We start from the raw sequence: 24,905 nt of genomic DNA, 5'->3' as shown, positions 1-24,905 counted from the left end.
TCTATTATCTATCTATCTATTATCTATCTATTATCTATCTATCTATTATCTATCTATTATCTATCTATCTATTATCTATCTATTATCTATCTATGATCTATATATCTATCATATATTTTCTATCTATTATATATTATCTGTCTATCTATTAGCTATCTATTATCATCTATCTATCTATTATCTATCTATTATCTATCTATTATCTATCTATTTATCTATCTATCTATCTATCTATCTATCTATCTATCTATCTATCTATCTATTATCTATCTATTATCTATCTATTTATCTATCTATCTATCTATCTATCTATCTATTATCTATCTATCTATTATCTATCTATTATCTATCTATCATCTATCTATCTATGATCTATATATCTATCATCTATCTATCTATCATATATTTTCTATCTATCTATTATATATTATCTATCTATCTATTATCTATCTATCTATGTATCTATCTATTATCTATCTATTATCTATCTATTATCTATCTATCTATTATCTATCTATCTATGATCTATATATCTATCATCTATCTATCTATCATATATTTTCTATCTATCTATTATATATTATCTATCTATCTATTAGCTATCTATTATCATCTATCTATCTATTATCTATCTATCTATGTATCTATCTATTATCTATCTATCTATCTATTATCTATCTATTATCTGTCTATCTATTTTCTATCTAGCTATCTATCTATTATCTATATATTTATCTATCTATTATCTATCTATTATATATATATATCTATTATCTATCTATCTATCTATCTACTATCTATCTATCTATCTATCTATCTATATTATCTATCTAGTTATCAATTATCTATCTATCTATTATTTATCTATTATCATCTATCTATCTGTCTATCTATTATCTATCTATTATCTATCTATCTAATATCTATCTATCTATTATCTATCTATCTATCTATCTATCTATATATCTATTATCTATCTAACTATCTATTATCTATCATGTATCTATCTATTATCTGTCATCTATCTATTATCTATCTATCTATTATCTATCTATTATCATCTATCTATCTATCTATCTATCATCTATCATCTATCTATCATCTATTATCTATCTATCTATTATCTATCTATTTATTTATCTATCTATTATCTGTCTATCTATTTTCGATCTATCTATCTATCTATCTATCTATCTATTATCTATCTATCTATCTATTATCTATCTATTATATATATCTGTTATCTATCTACTATCTATCTATATTATCTATCTATCTAGTTATCTATTATCTATCTCTATATCTGTGTATCTATCTATCTATCTATTATTTATCTATTATCATCTATCTATCTGTCTATCTATTATCTATCTATTATCTATTATCTATCTATCTAATATCTATCTATTATCTATCTATCTATTATCTATCTAACTATCTATCTATTATCTATCATGTATCTATCTATTATCTGTCATCTATCTATTATCTATCTATCTATCTATCTATCTATCTATCTATCTATTATCTATCTATTATCATCTATCTATCTATCTATTATCTATCTATCTATCTATTATCTATCTATCTATCTATCTATCTATCTATCTATCTATTATCACCTATCTATCTATCTATCTATCTATTATCTATCTATCTATCTATCTATTATCTGTCTATCTATCTATCTATCTATCTATTATCTATCTATATATCTATTATCTATCTATTATCTGTCTATCTATCTATTATCTGTCTATCTATCTATTTATCTATTATCTATCTATTATATATATATATCTATTATCTATCTATCTACTATCTATCTATCTATTTATCTATCATCTATCTATCTATTATCTATCTATCTATTATCTATTATATATCTATTATCTATCTATCTACTATCTATCTAGCTATCTATTATCTATCTATCTATGTATCTATCTATCTATCTATCTATCTATTATTTATCTATTATCATCTATCTATCTATCTGTCTATTATCTATCTATTATCTATTATCTATCTATCTATTATCTATCTAACTATTTATCTATTATCTATTATCTATCTATTATCTGTTATCTATCTATTATCTATCTATCTATTATCTATTATCATCTATCTATCTATCTATCTATCATCTATTATCTATCTATCTGTCATCTATCTATATTACTATCTCTCTATCTATCTATTATCTATCATCTATCTATCTATTATCTATCTATCTATTATCTATCGATCTATCGATCTATCGATCTATCTATCTATCTATCTATCTATCTTGTATCTCTATTTTTTGTAGCTATTACTGTTGCCCCCACTTCTGTTCTTGTCACCTAGCGTCCAGTTGCCCCGTGGCTGGGGATGGGTGGGTGCTGGGGATGGGTGGGTGCTGGGGATGGGTTGGTGCTGGGGATGGGTGGGTGCTGGGGATGGGTGGGTGCTGGGGATGGGTAGGTGGTGGGGATGGGTGGGTGCTGGGGATGGGTGGGTGCTGGGGATGGGTGGGTGCTGGGGATGGGTTGGTGCTGGGGATGGGTGGGTGCTGGGGATGGGTGGGTGCTGGGGATGGGTAGGTGGTGGGGATGGGTGGGTGCTGGGGAAGGGTGGGTGCTGGAGATGGGTAGGTGCTGGGGATGGGTGACTGCTGGGGATGGGTAGGTGCTGGGGATGGGTGGGTGCTGGGGATGGGTGGGTGCTGGGGATGGGTTGGTGCTGGGGATGGGTGGGTGCTGGGGATGGCTGGGTGCTGGGGATGGGTAGGTGCTGGGGATGGCTGGGTGCTGGGGATGGGTAGGTGCTGGGGATGGGTGGGTGCTGGGGATGGGTGGGTGCTGGGGATGGGTGGGTGCTGGGGATGGCTGGGTGCTGGGGATGGGTAGGTGCTGGGGATGGCTGGGTGCTGGGGATGGGTAGGTGCTGGGGATGGGTGGGTGCTGGGGATGGGTGGGTGCTGGGGATGGGTTGGTGCTGGGGATGGGTTGGTGCTGGGGATGGGTTAGTGCTGTGGATTGGTTTGTGCTGGGGATGGGTAGGTGCTGGGGATGGCTAGGTGCTGGGGATGGGTGGGTGCTGGGGATGGGTGGGTGCTGGGGATGGGTGGGTGCTGGGGATGGGTTAGTGCTGTGGATTGGTTTGTGCTGGGGATGGGTGGGTGCTGGGGATGGGTGGGTGCTGGGGATGGCTAGGTGCTCGGGATGGGTTGGTGCTGGGGATGGGTTGGTGCTGGGGATGGGTTGGTGCTGGGGATGGGTTTGTGCTGTGGATTGGTTTGTGCTGGGGATGGGTAGGTGCTGGGGATGGGTAGGTGCTGGGGATGGCTAGGTGCTGGGGATGGGTAGGTGCTGGGGATGGGTGGGTGCTGGGGATGGGTTTGTGCTGGGGATGGGTGGGTGCTGGGGATGGCTAGGTGTTCGGGGTGGGTGCTGGGGATGGGTAGGTGCTGGGGATGGGTTGGTGCTGGGGATGGGTAGGTGCTGGGGTTGGGTTAGTGCTGTGGATTGGTTTGTGCTGGGGATGGGTAGGTGCTGGGGATGGGTTGGTGCTGGGGATGGGTAGGTGCTGGGGTTGGGTTAGTGCTGTGGATTGGTTTGTGCTGGGGATGGGTAGGTGCTGGGGATGGGTGGGTGCTGGGGCTTTTGTTGCGCTATTGTACTTGTTCTCTTTTAGGACTGTTACATTGTATTTCTCTTACATTTGTTTGGAAAGGTTAATGGCCGCACATTCCATGGACATCGGATATCACATTGTGCCCAGGAACAGAAGAACGGTATATTTTTTGGTCTAACGCTAATTACCCAAGCTGCCAACAATGGCAATCCTGGGAACCTGTCATCGGGTTTTTTTTATACCCCAAACTAATGCCATCTATGTAAAGGCACTGGTTACATCCATACCTTTATTTTAGAAAACTGATTGCAGAGTTCAGCGGGGCTGACACTGCACCTACAGCTGCTTCTCGACCCTATTCCCCGCCCACCACCTGTCTCCTTTCAGTGATTGACAGGTCACTCTTGTTTCAGTGACATGCCTCTCCCTTCTGAGATCTAGCGCAAGCGCCATCATTCCTTGGGGTGGTGCATACGCAGCAAGGTCCTGATGAAGAAGAAGAAGCCTTCTTCACTAGGTCCAACATGGGAACGAACAGCAGGAGTGAAGAAGGCGGTCAGTGACTGGCCAAACATGGTCTTCTTTATCATTTCAAAGACCTGCAAGCCCATACATGTGGTTTGGGAAGGGGTTGAAGGTGGGATCGATCTTGCTGACAGGTGTGCTGACTTTTGCAATCATTCCCCTTTGCCTAAAACTTTGTAAATAATTTTGATTACCGTAATAATTTCTTATTCGCATCCACAGCTCCAGTACAGATCTATGTGTCTCCATGGTTACAGAATACAAACAAACCCTTTGAGGTTGGGTTCTGCTCTCATTTATTGCACCTTTGCTTTTTGCCAATCAATTGAATATGATGATATTTTTCTGATGGTTTTTATATTGTTTTTTTCCAAATTCAGATTGATGCGTGGAAATTCGACTACAACGTTCTGAAAGATAATAAGTGGTGGAAAAATGCAGGGTAAGTCAGTTCTTCGGATACACCAGCGCCAGTATGTGAACAAGGCATGATCACCTGGAAGAAAATTGCTATCTTAAAATGTTTTTATCCTTATTAAAACTTGATTTTCTGTTAATTAGCCTATGTCTTATGTTCTATGTCTTTAGGAGCCCTTTATCTGGCCACAGTTTAGGAACCTCTTCCATTAGTCAAAGCAAAATTCTATTTTTTAAGGGGCATGTCATGCTCTGGAGGACCCAACATATCTGGGCATTTTCCCTCATCAGACCACTGATTTTAATAGACCCCGTGTAATACTTCATATTTCTAGTGGAGTGTAATTTTAAAAAAAGTAGAACTGAGTAGAGCTGAGCGAACCCGAACTTTAAAGTGTCTGGTGCTGAACTCCGAACACAGACTTCTCTTGGAACTTCATTTTACAGATCGGGAGTCCAAGAGGAGAAAGAGAGAGAAAATTTTCCAGCTCCAAAGTTCGGGTCACCATTGATTTCTAAAGGGTTTGGTTTCAGGTTCAAGTTCAGGTACAGTTCTGGTACCCGAACTGATCTTTGGACTACAGTTCTGTCGAACCTAATGAACCCAAACTTCTATGGGTCCGCTCATCCCTAGGAACAAGCAAATCAATTCTAAACTAATAACACTTGCTACTCATTTCCTCAAAGATTCAGATACAAACCAGTCCAAATTTTGGGGAATTGCATTTTCCCAAATCCCTCAGGTTGTTGTTTTGCACTCCAAGATGGAGTTCAAAAAATCAAACTTGTACACTTTACTTTTCTCAGCCATACCCATACCTGTTTTTCCGATATTGTTCTTGGCCCTTTCTATCGCTTGACTCTTCCATGTTCTTCCCCTCCTTTAGGGTTATCTGGAAGGGCTCCATGTGGTCCCGTGGGCCACGACGCACATTTCGTTCCATGTGACTGTGTGGGGCACAATGCACAACATTAATGTGTTGATTAAAGGTCTGAGCTGGGAGTGGTGGCGGAAAAAGTATTAAGAAGGCTTTTTATCCCCTTTCTAGTAGAATTTATTCAATGCAAATCAAATCTCCACTTTGAGTTGAGCAACTGTGACCAAATCAAATTTTGGAGAATCCCCCATACTTCCCTGCTTTGCCAGTCACAATGGATCCAAACCAATCCACGATGATTCTGTCATGTGATCATTCAAGCAAATCAAAGCTGTAATTATTGGTAGAATGTAACATCTTCAGAGGTCATAAGTATGTTTTGTTAAAATGATTTAATATGTAAATTGCCTCTTTGGGTCACTGATATAGTGACAATTAGTTAGCTAGTTGCTAGTGGTCGTAACCATGGATACCTAAGATCCTGCAAATGAGGAAAGACATAGCAAATCAGAAAAATTATGCTACATTTCTAATTGGAGGTATTTGCTAATACTATTATTACACCTACTACAAAATGGGATTGGATCTTGGAGATGGGAATACCCCTTTAAGTTAAAATAAAGTGTAAGAAAGCCACATGCAAATACATACTATGTATTAAGAGGACATAAGAGCATAATTAGTTTCTGGGATCCAATGGGGTAGTTGTGGACCCCGTTACTGTACCATATTGATGACTAGCACAAAAATACCTTTGTGTAACCTGTAAAAATATCACATAATTTCTCTTTAGGAAAATGTTAAATTATAGAAATATATATATCTATATATCTATATATATATATATCTATATATATATATATATATATATATATATATATATATTTCTAATATATAAATATATATACAGGGGTTTGACAAAATAATGGAAACATCTGGAAACATCAACAAAAGTTAGTTTAATATGGTGTATGTCCACCTTTTACGGCAATTACAGCCTCAGTTCTCCGAGGTATGGATTCGTACAAGGTGTGAATTGTTTCCAAAGGAATTTTAGCCCATTCTTCAGTTAAAACACCCTCCAGTTCTTTGAGTGACGATGGCGGCGGAAATCGACGTCTAACTTGAATCTCTAAAATCGACCATAAATGCTCAATAATGTTGAGGTCTGGGGATTGTGGGGGCCAGATGAGATGCTCAACTTCATTACAATGTTCCTCATGCCATGCTTTAACGATTCTAGTTGTATGAATTGGTGCATTATCATCCTGAAAGATGGCGTTCCCCTCCGGGAACAGTGCTTGAACCATAGGACGCACTTGGTCGCCCAAAATGCCTAAATAATCGTGGCTGTTAATAATTCTTCCATGAAGGGAAATCATTGGCCCGGCGGATCTCCACGAAATAGCACCCCAGATCATCACAGAACCTCCGCCATGTTTTACGGTTGGGAGAAGGCAGTCTGGATGGAATGCTTCTTTCGGCTGTCTCCAAACGTACACTCAGCCGGACGTCGGAAATAGGGTAAACGATGATTCGTCTGAGAATATCCCATGTTTCCACTGCTCGATGGACCAATTCTGGAGGTTTCTACACCACTCTAAACGCTTGGAAACATTTGTCATTGAGAGCAGCGATTTTCGAATTGCAGCTCTTCCGTGGAATCCAGATTTGTGCAGCTCCCGACGAACAGTTTTCGTGGAAAGTGGGTTCTGTAGGTGTTCATTGAGCTCAGCAGTGATTTTCGGAGCCGTGGTTTTGCGATCCTCTCTCACTATTCGCTTTAGAGTCCGACGGTCTCTCTGTCAACTTCGACTTTCGGCCGGACCTGTGCTTTGCTGCGGACGTTTTTCCTCCTCTTTCAAACGCAGTCATTACTTTGGAGACAGTACCTCTTGACACGCCAAGCATTCGGGCACTTTCTGTTACACTAGCGCCTTCCATACGAGCACCAACAATTTGGCCTCTTTGAAAATCCGAGAGGTCTGCCATTGGTATCAGGTTCTCATCAATGTTCTTACAATTCTGCAAAACAAACAGTTAATTTACAGACACATATCACATAACACAAGTAATCAACTACAACACATCACCATATGTCACGGTTTGTATGTTTATAACATGTTCAAAGATTATGATGCCAAAACGTTAGATGTTTCCATTATTTTGTCCAACCCCTGTGTGTATATATATATATATATATATATACAGTGGGGAAAAAAAGTATTTAGTCAGTCAGCAATAGTGCAAGTTCCACCACTTAAAAAGATGAGAGGCGTCTGTAATTTACATCATAGGTAGACCTCAACTATGGGAGACAAACTGAGAAAAAAAAATCCAGAAAATCACATTGTCTGTTTTTTTTTCATTTTATTTGCATATTATGGTGGAAAATAAGTATTTGGTCAGAAACAAAATTTCATCTCAATACTTTGTGATATATCCTTTGTTGGCAATGACAGAGGTCAAACGTTTTCTGTAAGTCTTCACAAGGTTGCCACACACTGTTGTTGGTATGTTGGCCCATTCCTCCATGCAGATCTCCTCTAGAGCATTGATGTTTTTGGCTTTTCGCTTGGCAACACGGACTTTCAACTCCCTCCAAAGGTTTTCTATAGGGTTGAGATCTGGAGACTGGCTAGGCCACTCCAGGACCTTGAAATGCTTCTTACGAAGCCACTCCTTCGTTGCCCTGGCGGTGTGCTTTGGATCATTGTCATGTTGAAAGACCCAGCCACGTTTCATCTTCAATGCCCTTGCTGATGGAAGGAGGTTTGCACTCAAAATCTCACGATACATGGCCCCATTCATTCTTTCATGTACCCGGATCAGTCGTCCTGGCCCCTTTGCAGAGAAACAGCCCCAAAGCATGATGTTTCCACCACCATGCTTTACAGTAGGTATGGTGTTTGATGGATGCAACTCAGTATTCTTTTTCCTCCAAACACGACAAGTTGTGTTTCTACCAAACAGTTCCAGTTTGGTTTCATCAGACCATAGGACATTCTCCCAAAACTCCTCTGGATCATCCAAATGCTCTCTAGCAAACTTCAGACGGGCCCGGACATGTACAGGCTTAAGCAGTGGGACACGTCTGGCACTGCAGGATCTGAGTCCATGGTGGCGTAGTGTGTTACTTATGGTAGGCCTTGTTACATTGGTCCCAGCTCTCTGCAGTTCATTCACTAGGTCCCCCCGCGTGGTTCTGGGATTTTTGCTCACCGTTCTTGTGATCATTCTGACCCCACGGGGTGGGATTTTGCGTGGAGCACCAGATCGAGGGAGATTATCAGTGGTCTTGTATGTCTTCCATTTTCTAATTATTGCTCCCACAGTTGATTTCTTCACTCCAAGCTGGTTGGCTATTGCAGATTCAGTCTTCCCAGCCTGGTGCAGGGCTACAATTTTGTTTCTGGTGTCCTTTGACAGCTCTTTGGTCTTCACCATAGTGGAGTTTGGAGTCAGACTGTTTGAGGGTGTGCACAGGTGTCTTTTTATACTGATAACAAGTTTAAACAGGTGCCATTACTACAGTTAATGAGTGGAGGAAAGAGGAGACTCTTAAAGAAGAAGTTACAGGTCTGTGAGAGCCAGAAATCTTGATTGCTTGTTTCTGACCAAATACTTATTTTCCACCATAATATGCAAATAAAATGAAAAAAAAACAGACAATGTGATTTTCTGGATTTTTTTTTCTCAGTTTGTCTCCCATAGTTGAGGTCTACCTATGATGTAAATTACAGACGCCTCTCATCTTTTTAAGTGGTGGAACTTGCACTATTGCTGACTGACTAAATACTTTTTTTCCCCACTGTATATATATATATATATATATATATACAATAGATAATAGATAGAGCTTGACAAAGGCTCACTTGCTCTCGAGATTAAATAAATGGGCCAATAAATACTCATTTTTTTAATACATTTTGCTATTGATTGCTACCCATTTTTTATTTTTGTTGATGTGTTGCAACCTATGCGCTGGCATTTACACCTGCACTTTTGCTTGTGCTGCTCCATTTTTTTTTCTACATAGATAGAAGAAGTTACATTTTAAATTGTAAGGAAAGTTGTTTGAACAGAAAGTACTCACGCTCACTTTCTAAAGCCTTATTGGTAGCACGTAAGCCAGCCGTACACTAGAACCCTTCCTTACATTCGTTATAACCAGTTGGAACATAGCAGCGAGAAAGCTGAAATCCAGCTTGTTCCATCTTGCTTTCCTTTGACATTTGCTTTCGGAACAGGCCCCTTATACGGAAGATTATTCCCCAGTCCCATTGATACAGACTACTTTCTTCTTTTGCCGTAGCCAGCTGGGGAAATTAAGCGGACTTAAACTCTAGCGCCACCTATTGGATGCAGCTATGAATTACCATGGTGTAAACTGTAGCAGTTTTATGATAATGCATCGCCCTCTGGAGGACGAATGCTGTAAACTGTTTTCTGTATCTGTAATTTTACATTTACTTTAACATATTTTTTTTTTTATTATTATTATTTTTCAGGACAAAAATCCAGTCTTCACTGAGTCACCTGATCAAAGATTTTTCATTGCGCACAAAGGCACTTCTGACGATGAAGAGCGTCTGTGACATCGGCTTTGTTTGTTTCTCATGGACTGCATAATTTCTATTTAATTTATTGGGATATTCCGCTATGGTGAATTCTTTTTTTTTTTTAATATTTAAATATCAACACGTACCTCGCCTTTTAATTTATGGAAATTGTAATTTATTAAATCTTTTTTAGGTGCCATTTTTCTTCACACAGATTTTTTTCACGGTTCGGTTTATTTTCACATTTGATCACTGTTCTCTCTAAATAAAAGTAAAAATTGAAAACAAAGTTTTTTAGTTTTTTTTTTAAAAACTTTTCTGGTGTATTCTCCCTCGTGTTTAGGATGCAGATTAGCAAAATTTGAGTACAACTACAATATCTTTGACACATATTTCTGGGAGATCAATAATCAGCTCTCATTAAAGGATTTATTCCTATCTTAATAACTGGGCATTGTAAATACAAGCATTTTTGCAATTTACTGCCGTATGGCTGGTTTCACACTTGCGTTTTTTCCCCTATATTTTGCATGGGATGCGCTTATGTGCGCATACACATGCGTTTGTATGCGTTTTTACGCGCATGCGTTTTTTTGTGGTGTGCGCTCAGGCGCACAAAATGCATCCTGTTGCATTTTTTGGGAGTCCGACTTGCCTCAAAAAAACGCATGCGCGTGCAATGCATTTTTTTACAGCAAGACACTCATTATAAGTCTATGGGTGCGCATATGTGCGCATTGGCATGCTCATGTATGCGTTTTTTTTGTTGACCATTGGTTAGACAATGGAAATTAGGGGTTTGGGTTAGAGTTAGGGTTAGTTAAGGGAGTTTAGGGTTAGGGTTAGGGTTTGGGTTAGGGTTAGTATGGTTTGGTTAAGGGTTAGGGTTTAGGGTTAGTTAGGGTTTGGGTTAGGGTTAGTATGGTTTGGTTAAGGGTTAGGGTTTAGGGTTAGTTAGGGTTTAGGGTTAGGGCTTGGGTTAGTAGGGTTTGGTTAAGGGTTAGGGTTAGGGTTAGTATGGTTTGGTTAAGGGTTAGGGTCCGGGTTAGGGTTAAGGTATGGTTTGGTTAAGGGTTAGGGTTAGGGTATGGTTTGGTTAAGGGTTAGGGTTAATAAAGTCATGGTTTGGGTTAGTGTGAGGGGCCAACTATTGTTGGAAAAAAACGCAAACACGCTAAAAACGCATACAAACACATAAAGCGCTGCGTTTTTTTCATGCATGCTCATAAAAATGCTTGAAAAAAACGCAGCATTTGTATGCGTTTGTATGCATTTTTTCCATGCGTTTTTTTGCGGGAAAAACGCGCTGCAAAACAAAGCAAGTGTGAAAGTAGCCTAACACAATTAAAGCAGAAACTATATCTAAAGAAATCTTCTTTACACGTCTCCTATGTGCGGTTGTAAAATAACGACGTCACCAGGATCCTCCCCCCTTCTTCTGTGTCTGCAGTAGGACAAAAGATCACTTCCTTGACAGGCGGAGGAGCTCAAATGTTGCCATCCTGGGCACCTCTTGTGATGACCAACGTCATGAGTACCGACCATCATGTACTCCAGACCGTGGTCCTCTAATTGTTTTTGCTCAACCCTAGTGTGAAGATCTGAGGTTGTGGGTTGCAATAATCACCAAGGCAGGTTCACGATACAACTAGTTTTTATTCCTTACATCCATGGTGTTACAACTCCTGGTACAGTTGTGGCCAAAAGTATAGACACCCCTGCAATTCTGTCAGATAATACTCAGTTTCGTCCTGAAAATGATTGCAAACACAAATTCTTTGGTATTATTATCTTCATTTAATTTGTCTTAAATGAAAAAACACAAAAGAGAATTGTCCTAAAGCCAAATTGGATATAATTCCACACCAAACATAAAAAAGAGGGTGGACAAAAGTATTGGCACTGTTCGAAAAATCAAGTGATGCTTCTCTAATTTGTGTAATTAACAGCACCTGTAACTTACCTGTGGCACCTAACAGGTGTTGGCAATAACTAAATCACACTTGCAGCCAGTTGACATGGATTAAAGTTGACTCAACCTCTGTCCTGTGTCCTTGTGTGTACCACATTGAGCACGGAGAAAAGAAAGAAGACCAAAGAACTGTCTGAGGACTTGAGAAACCAAATTGTGAGGAAGCATGAGCAATCTCAAGGCTACAGGTCCATCTCCAAAGACCTGAATGTTCCTGTGTCTACCGTACGCAGTGTCATCAAGAAGTTTAAAGCCCATGGCACTGTGGCTAACCTCCCTAGATGTGGACGGAAAAGAAAAATTGACAAGAGATTTCAACGCAAGATTGTGCGGATGTTGGATAAAGAACCTCGACTAACATCCAAACAAGTTCAAGCTGCCCTGCAGTCCGAGGGTACAATGGTGTCAACCCGTACTATCCATCGGCGTCTGAATGAAAAGGGACTGTATGGTAGGAGACCCAGGAAGACCCCACTTCTTACCCCGAGACATGAAAAAGCCAGGCTGGAGTTTGCCAAAACTTACCTGAAAAAGCCTAAAACGTTTTGGAAGAATGTTCTCTGGTCAGATGAGACAAAAGTAGAGCTTTTTGGGCAAAGGCATCAACATAGAGTTTACAGGAGAAAAAAAGAGGCATTCAAAGAAAAAACACGGTCCCTACAGTCAAACATGGCGGAGGTTCCCTGATGTTTTGGGGTTGCTTTGCTGCCTCTGGCACTGGACTGCTTGACCGTGTGCATGGCATTATGAAGTCTGAAGACTATCAACAAATTTTGCAGCATAATGTAGGGCCCAGTGTGAGAAAGCTGGGTCTCCCTCAGAGGTCATGGGTCTTCCAGCAGGACAATAACAAGAAAAGAAGGAGAAAGACACCACTGCACCAAGCGCACACTAAACCAATAGAAATAAATTTTATTGATGCAAAAGGTTAAACATTAAAAACATAATAAAACATGGTAAGCATCCCACAGTGTATATAAGTCACATATGGCATATACAACATATCAGACCTAATATAATAGCCCATATACAGTCCATATACAATCCATATGCAATTCTACTCTACCATAGTAGCCACAACCACCACCCTAAAGCTAGGCTCATGGAGACCCGGGGCCCAAATGTTGCGCAATAATCACATGAAATCAATCAGCGCAACAAGCCCTGCATACTACCTGATAATATATGTATGCCACAAAAGGCCAAAAAATAGTAAAGTGGCCCCAATAAACAAACCAATGCTCAGTAATGCCCCATCAGACATACCCGGGTATGGTCCTGGGTTAGCACCCGCTTTCTATATATCTTATTGCAGCCACATTTTCCCTTAGCGGTTCTGAAACTGTCTGATGGGGAATTACTGAGCATTGGTTTGTTTATTGGGGCCACTTTACTATTTTTTGGCCTTTTGTGGCATACATATATTATCAGGTAGTATGCAGGGCTTGTTGCGCTGATTGATTTCATGTGATTATTGCGCAACATTTGGGCCCCGGGTCTCCATGAGCCTAGCTTTAGGGTGGTGGTTGTGGCTACTATGGTAGAGTAGAATTGCATATGGATTGTATATGGACTGTATATGGGCTATTATATTAGGTCTGATATGTTGTATATGCCATATGTGACTTATATACACTGTGGGATGCTTACCATGTTTTATTATGTTTTTAATGTTTAACCTTTTGCATCAATAAAATTTATTTCTATTGGTTTAGTGTGCGCTTGGTGCAGTGGTGTCTTTCTCCTTCTTTTCTTGTTGTTGTCCATCCCACTGCTGCGGCACCTATACCTTTAATTATATATTGATTCATTTACACAGTTAGGTGCGCCCTATTTTTTCTATTCCAGCAGGACAATGACCCAAAACACACTTCAAAAAGCACTAGAAAATGGTTTGAGAGAAAGCACTGGAGACTTCTAAGGTGGCCAGCAATGAGTCCAGACCTGAATCCCATAGAACACCTGTGGAGAGATCTAAAAATGGCAGTTTGGAGAAGGCACCCTTCAAATATCAGGGACCTGGAGCCGTTTGCCAAAGAAGAATGGTCTAAAATTCCAGCAGAGCATTGTAAGAAACGCATTGATGGTTACCCGAAGCGGTTGGTCGCAGTTATTTTGGCTAAAGGTTGTGCAACCAAGTATTAGGCTGAGGGTGCCAATACTTTTGTCTGGCCCATTTTTGGAGTTTTGTGTGAAATGATCAATGTTTTGCTTTTTGCTTCATTCTCTTTTGTGTTTTTTCATTTAAGACAAATTAAATGAAGATAATAATACCAAAGAATTTGTGTTTGCAATCATTTTCAGGAAGAAACTGAGTATTATCTGACAAAATTGCAGGGGTGTCAATACTTTTGGCCACAACTGTAGATGACCAAAATACATTGCCTCCAGTCCACCAAAACCCCTCTCGGGGGGCCAGTAGTCCCATTGCCTCCATACCAGGCGATACTCACTGTCTCCCAACTTTTGGTTGGCCTACAGATTTCGTATCTCCCACCAGTTTAGTCTGTAGTCACATTCCACGCTTTTCCAGATGACAAATGTCGCAACCGATGCCCATGTATCCAGGAGGAACAATCCTCAAAGAAAGTTCCTTAGATCCTGATGACAGATCGCTCACCCATCCAAGCTGGTAACGGATCTCCAGACTCCATAGGCCATCCATCCTTGGGCTCCAGGACCTCAGCCTAGATCCTCGCCTCTCGATGTCACTCCTAACAACTCCTTGACTAGACATGTGACTTCTTGTTCTCCCTCCCTGGGATCAGCCACCTGGATGGGCAGAAGTGTTCAAACCCTCCCCCTTAGCCATTCGCTTTTAGCTCAAGGAACGAAGAATAAGCCCATCATCTGGGACTGCATGTGAGACCTCCTTTGGTGACGGCTCCATTGGGTCTACTATCCCCATCTATACAATGGGACTACTGGCTGGGAGAACAACGGAGCCATTGCGTTCCTTGAGTACTAATCTTGGACCTAGCCTTACGTATGCAGCCCGCATGTCTTCCTCTGCTTACTGTCACTGAGTGGAAACATTGATTCCTGAGGATGAACTAATGACCAAGCAAATCTCTTGACATTGGCCCAATAGTCTTAAAACAAAGCCACAATAATTGGCGCCAAAATTGAGGTACCCATGCAGAGTGAGCGACCCATTTTTCTACCATGGGCCCCATCATTATTCTCTCCCACATAAGACAGCAGTATAATAAATGCCCCACGATGGTTGGAGGCGCTGGTATTAGATTTTGCATCAAACTTCAAATAATTTTGCCTGAACAGGACTTTTTTTGGATACGGAGCAGAGACGGCATAGATAGATGAGAAACTCTGGGACAAAACCATTGGCTACGCAGTGCCATCTTCTGGTAAAACATCATAGTGCAGAAGTCCAAAAACAATTTTTTTTTTTTTTTTTTAAAGCGATCACATTTTTTTTATTTAATCAGTAAGTATCTTCCCATAAAGAAGATTTTAACAGCTCTATTAAGGAAAAAAAATAGAAAATCAGAATTTATCACACTGATAGCGCGCTAAGTGGTAGATTAGGTAGTCAGTTGGCCCTGGAATGTTCTAAAAACTTGCCCCCTTCCACTCTGCTGCATCATGTCTATAATCAGCACCAGCTTTCTGCGATGGCACTGATAGTTGGGTGTTACCATTACCCTTTTTAAAGGGCTGTGACCATTCATACTGACAGTGTCAGACTGGGAAGAGTCCTATTGATCCGTAGGAAAATGGTATGGTAAAAATCAGTTTTAAGCAAGGTCTGGGCTTTTTGTTATACAAGTTTTTATTTTATCAGTCATGTTAGTAAAGGGGACAAATCATCTATTTATTCCCTTTCCTTTTCTTCTCCTTCCGGCCCTGACACATATGATGACTTCTCCTAAAGACTGATGACAAATCATCTATAAATCACCAGTGACTCATAGGTCACATCTTCTCTGATTATATTCATTCCCATTCCTTTTCATCTCCTTCCAGCCTTGACCCCTATGATGACTTCTCCTAAAGACACATCATCTATAAATCACCAGTGACTCAAAGGTGAGAACTTCTCTGGTTATGCACCCCCTGGCAAAAATTATGGAATCACCGGTCTTGGAGGATGTTCATTCAGTTGTTTAATTTTGTAGACAAAAAGCAGATCACAGACATGGCACGAAACTAAAGTCATTTCAAATGGCAACTTTCTGGCTTTAAGAAACACTAAAAGAAATCAAGAGCAAAAAATGTGGTAGTCAGTAATGGTTATTTTTTTAGACCAAGCAGAAGGGAAAAATTATGGAATCACTCAATTCTGAGGGAAAAAATTATGGAATTACCCTCTAAATTTTCATTCCCAAAACTAACACCTGCATCAAATTAGATCTGCTCGCTAGTCTGCATCTAAAAAGGAGTGATCACACCTTGGAGAGCTGTTGCACCAAGTGGACTGACATGAATCATGGCTCCAACACGAGAGATATCAATTGAAACAAAGGAGAGGGTTATCAAACTCTTAAAAGAGGGTAAATCATCATGCAATGTTGCAAAAGATGTTGGTTGTTCACAGTCAGCTGTGTCTAAAATCTGGACCAAATACAAACAACATGGGAAGGTTGTTAAAGGCAAACATACTGGTAGACCAAGGAAGACATCAAAACTTAAAGCAATATGTCTCCAAAACAGGAAATGCACAACAAAACAAATGAGGAACGAATGGGAGGAAACTGGAGTCAACGTCTGTGACCGAACTGTAAGAAACCGCCTTAGGCTATGTGCACACGCTGCGGTTTTTGCTGCAGTTCCGCTGCGGTTTTGGCCCTGCGGAACCGCAGCAGTTCCGCAGACATGGTACAGTACCATATAACCCTATGGGTTTTCAAAACCGCAGTGCTCACACTGCGTTTTTTTCCACGCGGTTTTGCTGTGGTTTATAAACGCATGTCAATTGTTTCTGCGGATTCCGCTGCGGTTTCACACCTTTAACATAGTAGAGGTGTGAAACCGCAGGGCAAAATCGCTGGCCAAACCGCAGCAAAACCGCAGGTCACTTTACCTGCGGTTCCGCTGGGAAAAACCTGCAGGTGATTCTGCCGTGTGTGCACATAACCTAAAGGAAATGGGATTTACATACAGAAAAGCTAAACGTAAGCCATCATTAACACCTAAACAGAAAATAAACAAGGTTACAATGGGCTAAGGAAAAGCAATCGTGGACTGTGGATGACTGGATGAAAGTCATATTCTGTGATGAATCGCGAATCTGCATTGGGCAAGGTGATGATGCTGGAACTTTTGTTTGGTGCCGTTCCAATGAGATTTATAAAGATGACTGCCTGAAGAGAACATGCAAATTTCCACAGTCTTTGATGATATGGGGCTGCATGTCAGGCAAAGGCACTGGGGAGATGGCTGTCATTACATCTTCAATAAATGCACAAGTTTATGTTGATATTTTGGACACTTTTCTTATCCCATCAATTGAAAGGATGTTTGGGGATGATGAAATCATTTTTCAAGATGATATTGCATCCTGCCATAGAGCAAAAACTGTGCAAACATTCCTTGAAGAAAAGACACAGAAGGTCAATGTCATGGCCTGCAAATAGTCCGGATCTCAATCCAATTGAAAATCTTTGGTGGAAGTAGAAGAAAATGGTCCATGACAAAGCTCCAACCTGCAAAGCTGATCTGGCAACAGCAATCAGTGAAAACTGGAGCCAGATTGATGAAGAGTACTGTTTGACATTAAGTCCATGCCTCAGAGACTGCAAGCTCTTATAAAAGCAAGAGGTGGTGCAACAAAATCCTAGTGATGTGTTGGAGGGTTTTTTTGGTTGTTTGTTTTTCATGATTCCATAATTTTTCCCCACAGAATTGAGTGATTCCATAATTTTTCCCCTATGCTTGGTTTAAAAAAGGAACCATTACTGACTACCACATTTTTTGTTCTTGATTTCTTTTAGTGTTTCTTAAAGCCAGAAAGTTGGCATTTGAAATATCTTTAGTTTTGTGCCATGTCTGTGATCTGCTTTTTTTCTACAAAATTAAACAACTGAATGAACATCCTCCAAGGCCAGTGATTCCGTAATTTTTGCCAGGGGTTGTATTTATTCTCTTTCCTTTTGTTCTCTTGTTCTCCTACCAGCCCTGATCGCTATGATGATTTCTCCTAAAGACTGATGACACATCATCTATAAATCACCGGTGACTCATAGGTGACATCTTTTCTGATGATAGTCATTCTCTTTCCTTTTCTTCTCCCTCCAGCCCTGACCCCTATGATGACTTCTCCTAATGACAGCATGGTTTACAGATTAAATATTTTTGGTTTCTCAATTCTGTAACCATCCCCGAGCCTCTATACTATAGCAACACAAATTAATCTAGGCTTCTGACTCAAGCAGACCCCTACATTTATTCATATCCTGGACTAGACACCCTAAATCCAACCCCACCTTCTCTACTTTTTTCAGACCCTTAAAGTAATCCATCCCCATATCCAAGTCAATTAATTCAGACCCCAGACTAGACTCGTAAATAAATTCATTTCCTAGTCCAGGCCCTACATTTATTCATAGCCCAGATTAGACTCCTAAATAAAGAAAAGCTCCATATTAGAACCCTAAATATATAACCTAGACCAGACTCCAGAATTAATAGAAACCCAGGATTAAATTGTCCAAAGGCTCAAACCCTGCTTCGCAAATTCAGTCTCCAGACTAGATCAAAGACCAGACCTTCTATATATATTCGGACCCCATATCCCATACACTTACTTTGCGCATCTCTTAAAAAACAGAAAAACAAAAAAAAACAACGGGCATTAACCACCCTTCCCAGGTCCAACGCTGAGTCTTCACCGCTGCTCCCAGTGTCTAATATTGTCTGCACTGCTGATGTTACGTTGACAGCGCTGCAGCCAATCAGTGATCTCAAGGCCTCTGAGCGGCCTGTGCCATCAACTTGGGCGGAGAAGCTGAGCTCACTGATTGGCTGCAGTGTTGTTGGCATGACGTCGGCACTGCAGACAATAACAGAGTAGAAGAGGTGTCCAGCTCACCATTGTGTCATTGAGATGCAGATCATGGCACGGACAACGTTTCAGCCCAGATGCCACAATTGGAAAACAATGTAGGATAAGTCCAGCTTCATAATTAAGTGTCGTGCGCACCTGAAACGCGTAGATGTTAACAATATTTTAACATGTTATATGTTTTGTACTCACATTTAAATAAATTAATATTGTTTGTGAAGCCTCTACTACCCACTATCTCCCGCACCAAGAGCCCCTGCCACCTACTGTCTGTCCAATCCTCACCAAGAGCCCCTGCCACCTACTGTCTGTCCAATTCTCACCAAGAGCCCCTGCCACCTACCATCTCCCTCTAATCCACACCAAGAGCCCCTGCCACCTACTGTCTCTGTCCAATCCACACCAAGAGCCCCTGCCACCTATTGTCTCTGTCCAATCCACACCAAGAGCCTCTGCTACCTACTGTCTCCCTCAAGTCCTCACCAAGAACCCCTGCCACCCACTATCTCTGTCCAATTCTCACCAAGAGCCCCTGCACCTATTGTCTCTGTCCAATCCTCACCAAGAGCCCCTGCCACCCACTATCTCTGTCCAATTCTCACCAAGAGCCCCTGCACCTATTGTCTCTGTCCAATCCTCACCAAGAGCCCCTGCACCCACTGTCTCTGTCCAATCCTCACCAAGAGCCCCTGCCACCCACTTTCTCCCTCTATTGCCCACCAACAGTCCCGACCAACCAATGTCTCCCTTTAACACCAACCAAGAGTCTGTGTTACCTACTGTCCTCCATTAATCCTTAGCAAAATCCACTGACACCAACTGTCTCCATCTAATTCTCACCTAGAGCACCTATCATTCACTGTCTCCCTCTAATCTACACCAATAATCCCTGTTACCCACTATCTAGGAACACTCAGAGATCCCACCTCTGTTTCTTTTTTGTCACGAACCAGTACTACGCTGCCTCCAATATTCAGAACAACCATGCAATCGACTGATGATTGATAGATGAGGCCACTTCTAGGCCAGCTATTGTGCACCTCCCAGTGAATGAATAGTATATACACATCCGATTCCAATGCATGGAATATATACTGCCCAAAGAAATAAAGGGAACACTTAAACAGCAGAATATAACTCCAAGTAAATCAAACTTCTGTGAAATCAATCTGTACACTTAGGAAGCAACACTGATTGACAATCAATTTCACATGCTGTTGTACAAATGGAATAGACAACAGATGGAAATTATTGGCAATTATCAAGACATACTGGAGCATTATATGGGGCCAGTCATATACTGTAGCATCATTTGGGGACCATTATATATAGAGCATTATACGGGGCCCATCATATACTGATATGGGCCCCATTATATATGGAGCATTATATGGGGCCCATCATATCTTGGCGCATCATATATGGAGCATTTTATGGGGCCCATCATATACATATACATCATATACATATACATCATATACATCATATACATATACGGGGCCCATCATATACATCATATGGGCCCTATTATATATGGAGCATTATATGGGGCCCATCACATCTTGGCGCATCATATATGGAGCATTTTACGGGGCCCATCATATACTGGGGTGTCATATGGGACCCATTAAATACTGGAGCATTATATAGGACCCAGGAAAGATGTATATCTTTGTACCGTGTTAGCCAGTGGATAGAAAAATATTCAGGATTGAGAGTCCACAGTAGTTGATACCTTTTAATGGCTAACTGAAAAGATGGTAATACATTGCAAGCTTTCGAGACTACTCAGGTCTCTTCATCAGGCTAGACTAATACAAAATCTGAAGTCACATATTTATGCACAATACAGCCTAGAAAAAATGCAATAGATAAGACAAGTGACGTGAAGCAGAACTATCAATATGGGAGAGGGAGAAACATAAATATAAACATTGGACCAGTTCATAGATAAGGAGTCTGGATGTTTTATGGTCCTCTGATTGGGGTCTAGTTCTGTGTTGCCCCGCAAGGTTTTAAAAGGAAATTCCTTAATTGATGTAAAACGACATAAATCCATGCGACACATTCATTCCAGCACTGAGAGTGTCAAAGTTCGTCATAAATTTGTACTCCCAAACTCGTCTCTCTCTCTGAGATGTGAAGTTACCTTTCAATACCAGTAATTTCATATCCATGCTGCTGTGATCAGGAATACAGAAATGTTTTGCCACAGGCAGATCCATTCTTTTTTCTCTTATTGTGTGACGATGAGCATTCATCCTTGTTCTAAGCTTTTGCCCTGTCTCCCCCACATACAGACCCCCAGTTGGACATTTAGTACAAATAATTAAGTACACCACATTAGATGTAATGCAGGTGAAAGTACCTGGGATCTTGTAGTCCTGATGTGAGTTGGGGATCTTTATCTTGTCCGTGGTCATTATAAATGGACAGGTTTTACATTTTTTCTGGTTGCAAGGAAAGGTTCCTGCAGCTGTTGGACCCATCATATACTAGGGCATCATATGGGGCCCATTATATAAAGAGCATTACATGGGGCCCATCATACATGGGAGCATATGGTGCCTATTATATAAGGCCCATCATATACTGGAGAATCGTACTGGGTCATATGGGGCCCATCATATACTGGGGCTCACAATCTAAATTCCCTATCAGTATGTCTTTGGAATGTGGGAGGAAACTGGAGAACCTGGAGGAAACCCACGCAAACACGGGAAGAACATACAAACTCCTTGCAGATTTTGTCCTTGGTGGGATTTGAACCCAGGACCTCAGCGCTGCAACGCTGCAGTGCTATCCACTGAACAACCGTGCTGAGGCACATTATTCTGTACAGAGCACTATGTGGTGCCCATAATACTGTATTGAGCAATAGATAGGGCACATTATTCTGTATAGAGCACTGCGTGGTGCCCATAATACTGTATGGAGCATTATATGGGACCCATTATTCTGTATGGAGCATTATATGCGGCTCATTATACTGTATGGAGGACTATGTGGTGTCCATAATATTGTTTGGAGGACTATACTGTCCGGTTTTTGACCTGTTGTAGAATTTACATCAGATATCACTCATGTAATGAAAGAAGTAAAATCTTTGGCATTGTACGATATCCATATTTCTCTGCCGTATCTGTGCATCATAAATTATGGTATGTGTTAAAGGGGCCCACTGAGACTCTTTCGCCCGGCGCCCACGAAAACCTGGAGCCGGCCCTGGAGATAACCTTACCCAGTCTCATCGAATGCAAACAGATACAATCCAACAGAGAAGAGATCCCAACAATAATCTCATCACCCTCACATAAATAATATAGCCAACAAGATATTGGCCCTTGACAGCAGTGCAGAGATCCTTATTCTGCTCGGCAGAGACATCCTCTCAGCCTAGTTACGGAGTCTGAATAGCCATGGAGACAAAGTCCATGTATTTTAGTCAAACTTATTTTCTTTATTTGACCACTAGGGGGCGGCATTAACACATCCACGTCCCATTACTCTATACTGACTAATGGCAAAGAAATGAAATATGTGGATGTCATCATTGTGGCTCCTGCTGTTTTACAGCCTCAATTCAGATTTTATCTTTTTTGGGATAATAGATAAAGCTACGCATCTCCTTACACGAATCGTTTCTGGTCCATATCCAACGTTATTAAAGCAGGAAGCTGTTATCTACATTCTGCGGGGATATTACATGTGACAATGAATTTGGCAACAAGAGGGTGTTTTTAGGGTTTGATGAAACTCTGGTAACTATACAGAGAAGTGCAAATCATATAGTGCAAAGAGCATCAGGAGACCCCAGCGGGGCAATTGCTTCAGTATCTGGACATTTCCTTGCTTCATGTGAAGATATGATTGTGGTCAGTGTAGTCTATATTTGCTGCTAGGGCACATGGGATAGAGGTTTCGCTTAAAGGGGTTTTTCACGTTTATTTTTTTTCCATATGCCTTAGCAAGTGATATGGACCTCATGAATAAACTCCTGACTCCACCTGCTAAAAAACATAAATGTAAGATGCGCAAGCAATAGCTTCTGCCCGTTGTAGTCTGAATCCATCTTTCCCTCTAGCTTCACAGGCTGAGTGTGCCCCAGACACCTGACGTCATCTTGAGGATGCCCCGGGCCATTTAGATGGAATCACACTTCCCCGAGTATTAGGCCCTAACAGCCTCTTGTCCTAGTCCTCCTACTTCATTCACTGCTGTCCACACACTGACTGGCCCTGTTACTTTCTGGACCCGCTATAACTCTCAGTTCCCCCTCCCGAACTGGGTCGACCACTACAGTTAACCCTGTCTCAGCTAACTGAAGCCCCAGTGGGTATCATGCCTTTATCACATACATGAGCATCAAATACATTTGACTCTTGGAGTGCCAGGGAGCAATCCGTCAGCCCTCACCACTGCTACATAGACTCAATATGATGATGAATAACACAATCACACTTTTTTTTTATAATGGGCAACATGTCATTTCATATTTGCCAAAGTTCTGCTGCATAATGAAATAGATCTCAATAGTATGCCCCATACACATTGTTAATCAAAGTTTAAGGAGTATCTGTCAGAGATGCCGATAAACTTTTCTTCATCCAGGTGTAGCAATGCCAGATAGGCTAGGGTTAAATATTAGCTCTGCAGGCTTTGAATAGAGCACCTGGCTAGCCCTGCATTTAACTAGGCTAGCTGTTCTCAGGGAAGCCGACCAGAGTGGATTTGTATTGGAGCTGAAGAGAGACAATCCAGAATCACTCTCTTGAGAAGAGACTGCACAGGCCATGTGCACCAAACTGCAAGTATCAGTGGTTGCTATGGACAATAGGTGCTTTGTTTGAACAGATTTGGACTAGCTCAGTTGTGTATGATTAGCAAGGTTCGATTTTGTTTAGTTAGTGCCTCAACAAGGCAAGGGATTCATGTTTATGGTTTTGTTTGGTACTGTGCAACTAGTGGAAAATAAACATCACTATTTTTTATGTAAGAACCCTGTGCCTGTGTGAACGTTACCTACTGCTTACTTGAGAGCATGAAACCCCTACAATTGGGGGAAGCAATGTTGGTGTGAAGTCCAAAGAGAAAATGCAATTGAAGGCTAAAAATTAATGTCCTGGGTAAAGGCAGCTATAGCATTGAAAGCACAGTCTGAAAGCATGGAAGAGCTTGTTAAACAATTAGTCTGGCAGCAGCAGGAGATCCAACAAGAGACTAATAAACTTCTGATTCAGCAGTTTTAACAGCAGCAGAATGAGTTGTGGCAGCAGTTACAACAGCAGCAGCATCAGCAGCATGGTATGATTGAGTCACCGAGAAGGAAAAAACAAAAATGCAAGCTCAGCCCAGAAAATCAGAGAGGTTGGAAACTAGCGGATTGCAGACCCCTAATCCTATCACACAACTAGCAGTAGCCGTGGAGTGTTCCTACGGTGATCCTAGACACCTCGTCACAGCTGGAGATCTAAATAAGCCTAAAGAGAGAAAAGGGAAAAACTGACTGCCCCAGAGCACACTCCAAAGCAATAGGCAGCCCCCAACTTATAATGACGGTGAAGCAAGATGAAAACACTAACACAGATAGAAAGATAGGATGAGCAAACGATGGGGCCCAAGCTAACTAAAAAGGACAGGACAGAAAAGCTGCTGTCTGCAATCCGAGAAAACCCTGCTAAAAATATTACCAACACAACTGATAAGCAAAAAGGACCCTGAAGTCACTAGACTTCAAACCCTATATCAGCACTCAGAATATTCTGAAAGCAGAGCAAAAGAGAACACTGATCAAGGAATAAGAATCCAGCACACCCCTAGCCGGGGATGGCTGAACTCCAAAACAAGGTAAACAAAACCAAAACTAATAAGTTCAATATCAGAGCAAAAACTTATCTTTGGGAAGCAGG

The 24,905-nt window shown here is 41.0% G+C and overlaps 1 protein-coding gene across 2 annotated transcripts in view; it reads left to right on the top strand.

The window, feature by feature from the left end:
• The window catches only part of LOC141083487 (potassium voltage-gated channel subfamily A member 1-like), a 120,328-nt gene extending 110,050 nt beyond the window's left edge, over positions 1–10,278 (top strand). The window contains exons 2-3 of one of the 2 annotated variants that reach the window (XM_073567774.1): positions 4,524–4,585; positions 9,950–10,278. The gene's annotated coding sequence lies outside the window, so the exon portion shown is untranslated. Of the gene's footprint in view, positions 1–4,523; positions 4,587–9,949 lie in introns of those variants that run through there. The other variant, XM_073567775.1, reaches the window with a different exon arrangement.
• The last annotated feature ends 14,627 nt before the right edge of the window (positions 10,279–24,905 follow it).

This window comes from Dendrobates tinctorius, unplaced genomic scaffold (assembly GCF_039654945.1).
Source record: "Dendrobates tinctorius isolate UK_male_01 unplaced genomic scaffold, ASM3965494v1 ptg000020l, whole genome shotgun sequence".
Classification (NCBI taxonomy): domain Eukaryota; kingdom Metazoa; phylum Chordata; class Amphibia; order Anura; family Dendrobatidae; genus Dendrobates; species Dendrobates tinctorius.
Note: the sequence above shows the minus strand (reverse complement) of the source record. Positions and strands in the feature narration are given on the sequence as shown.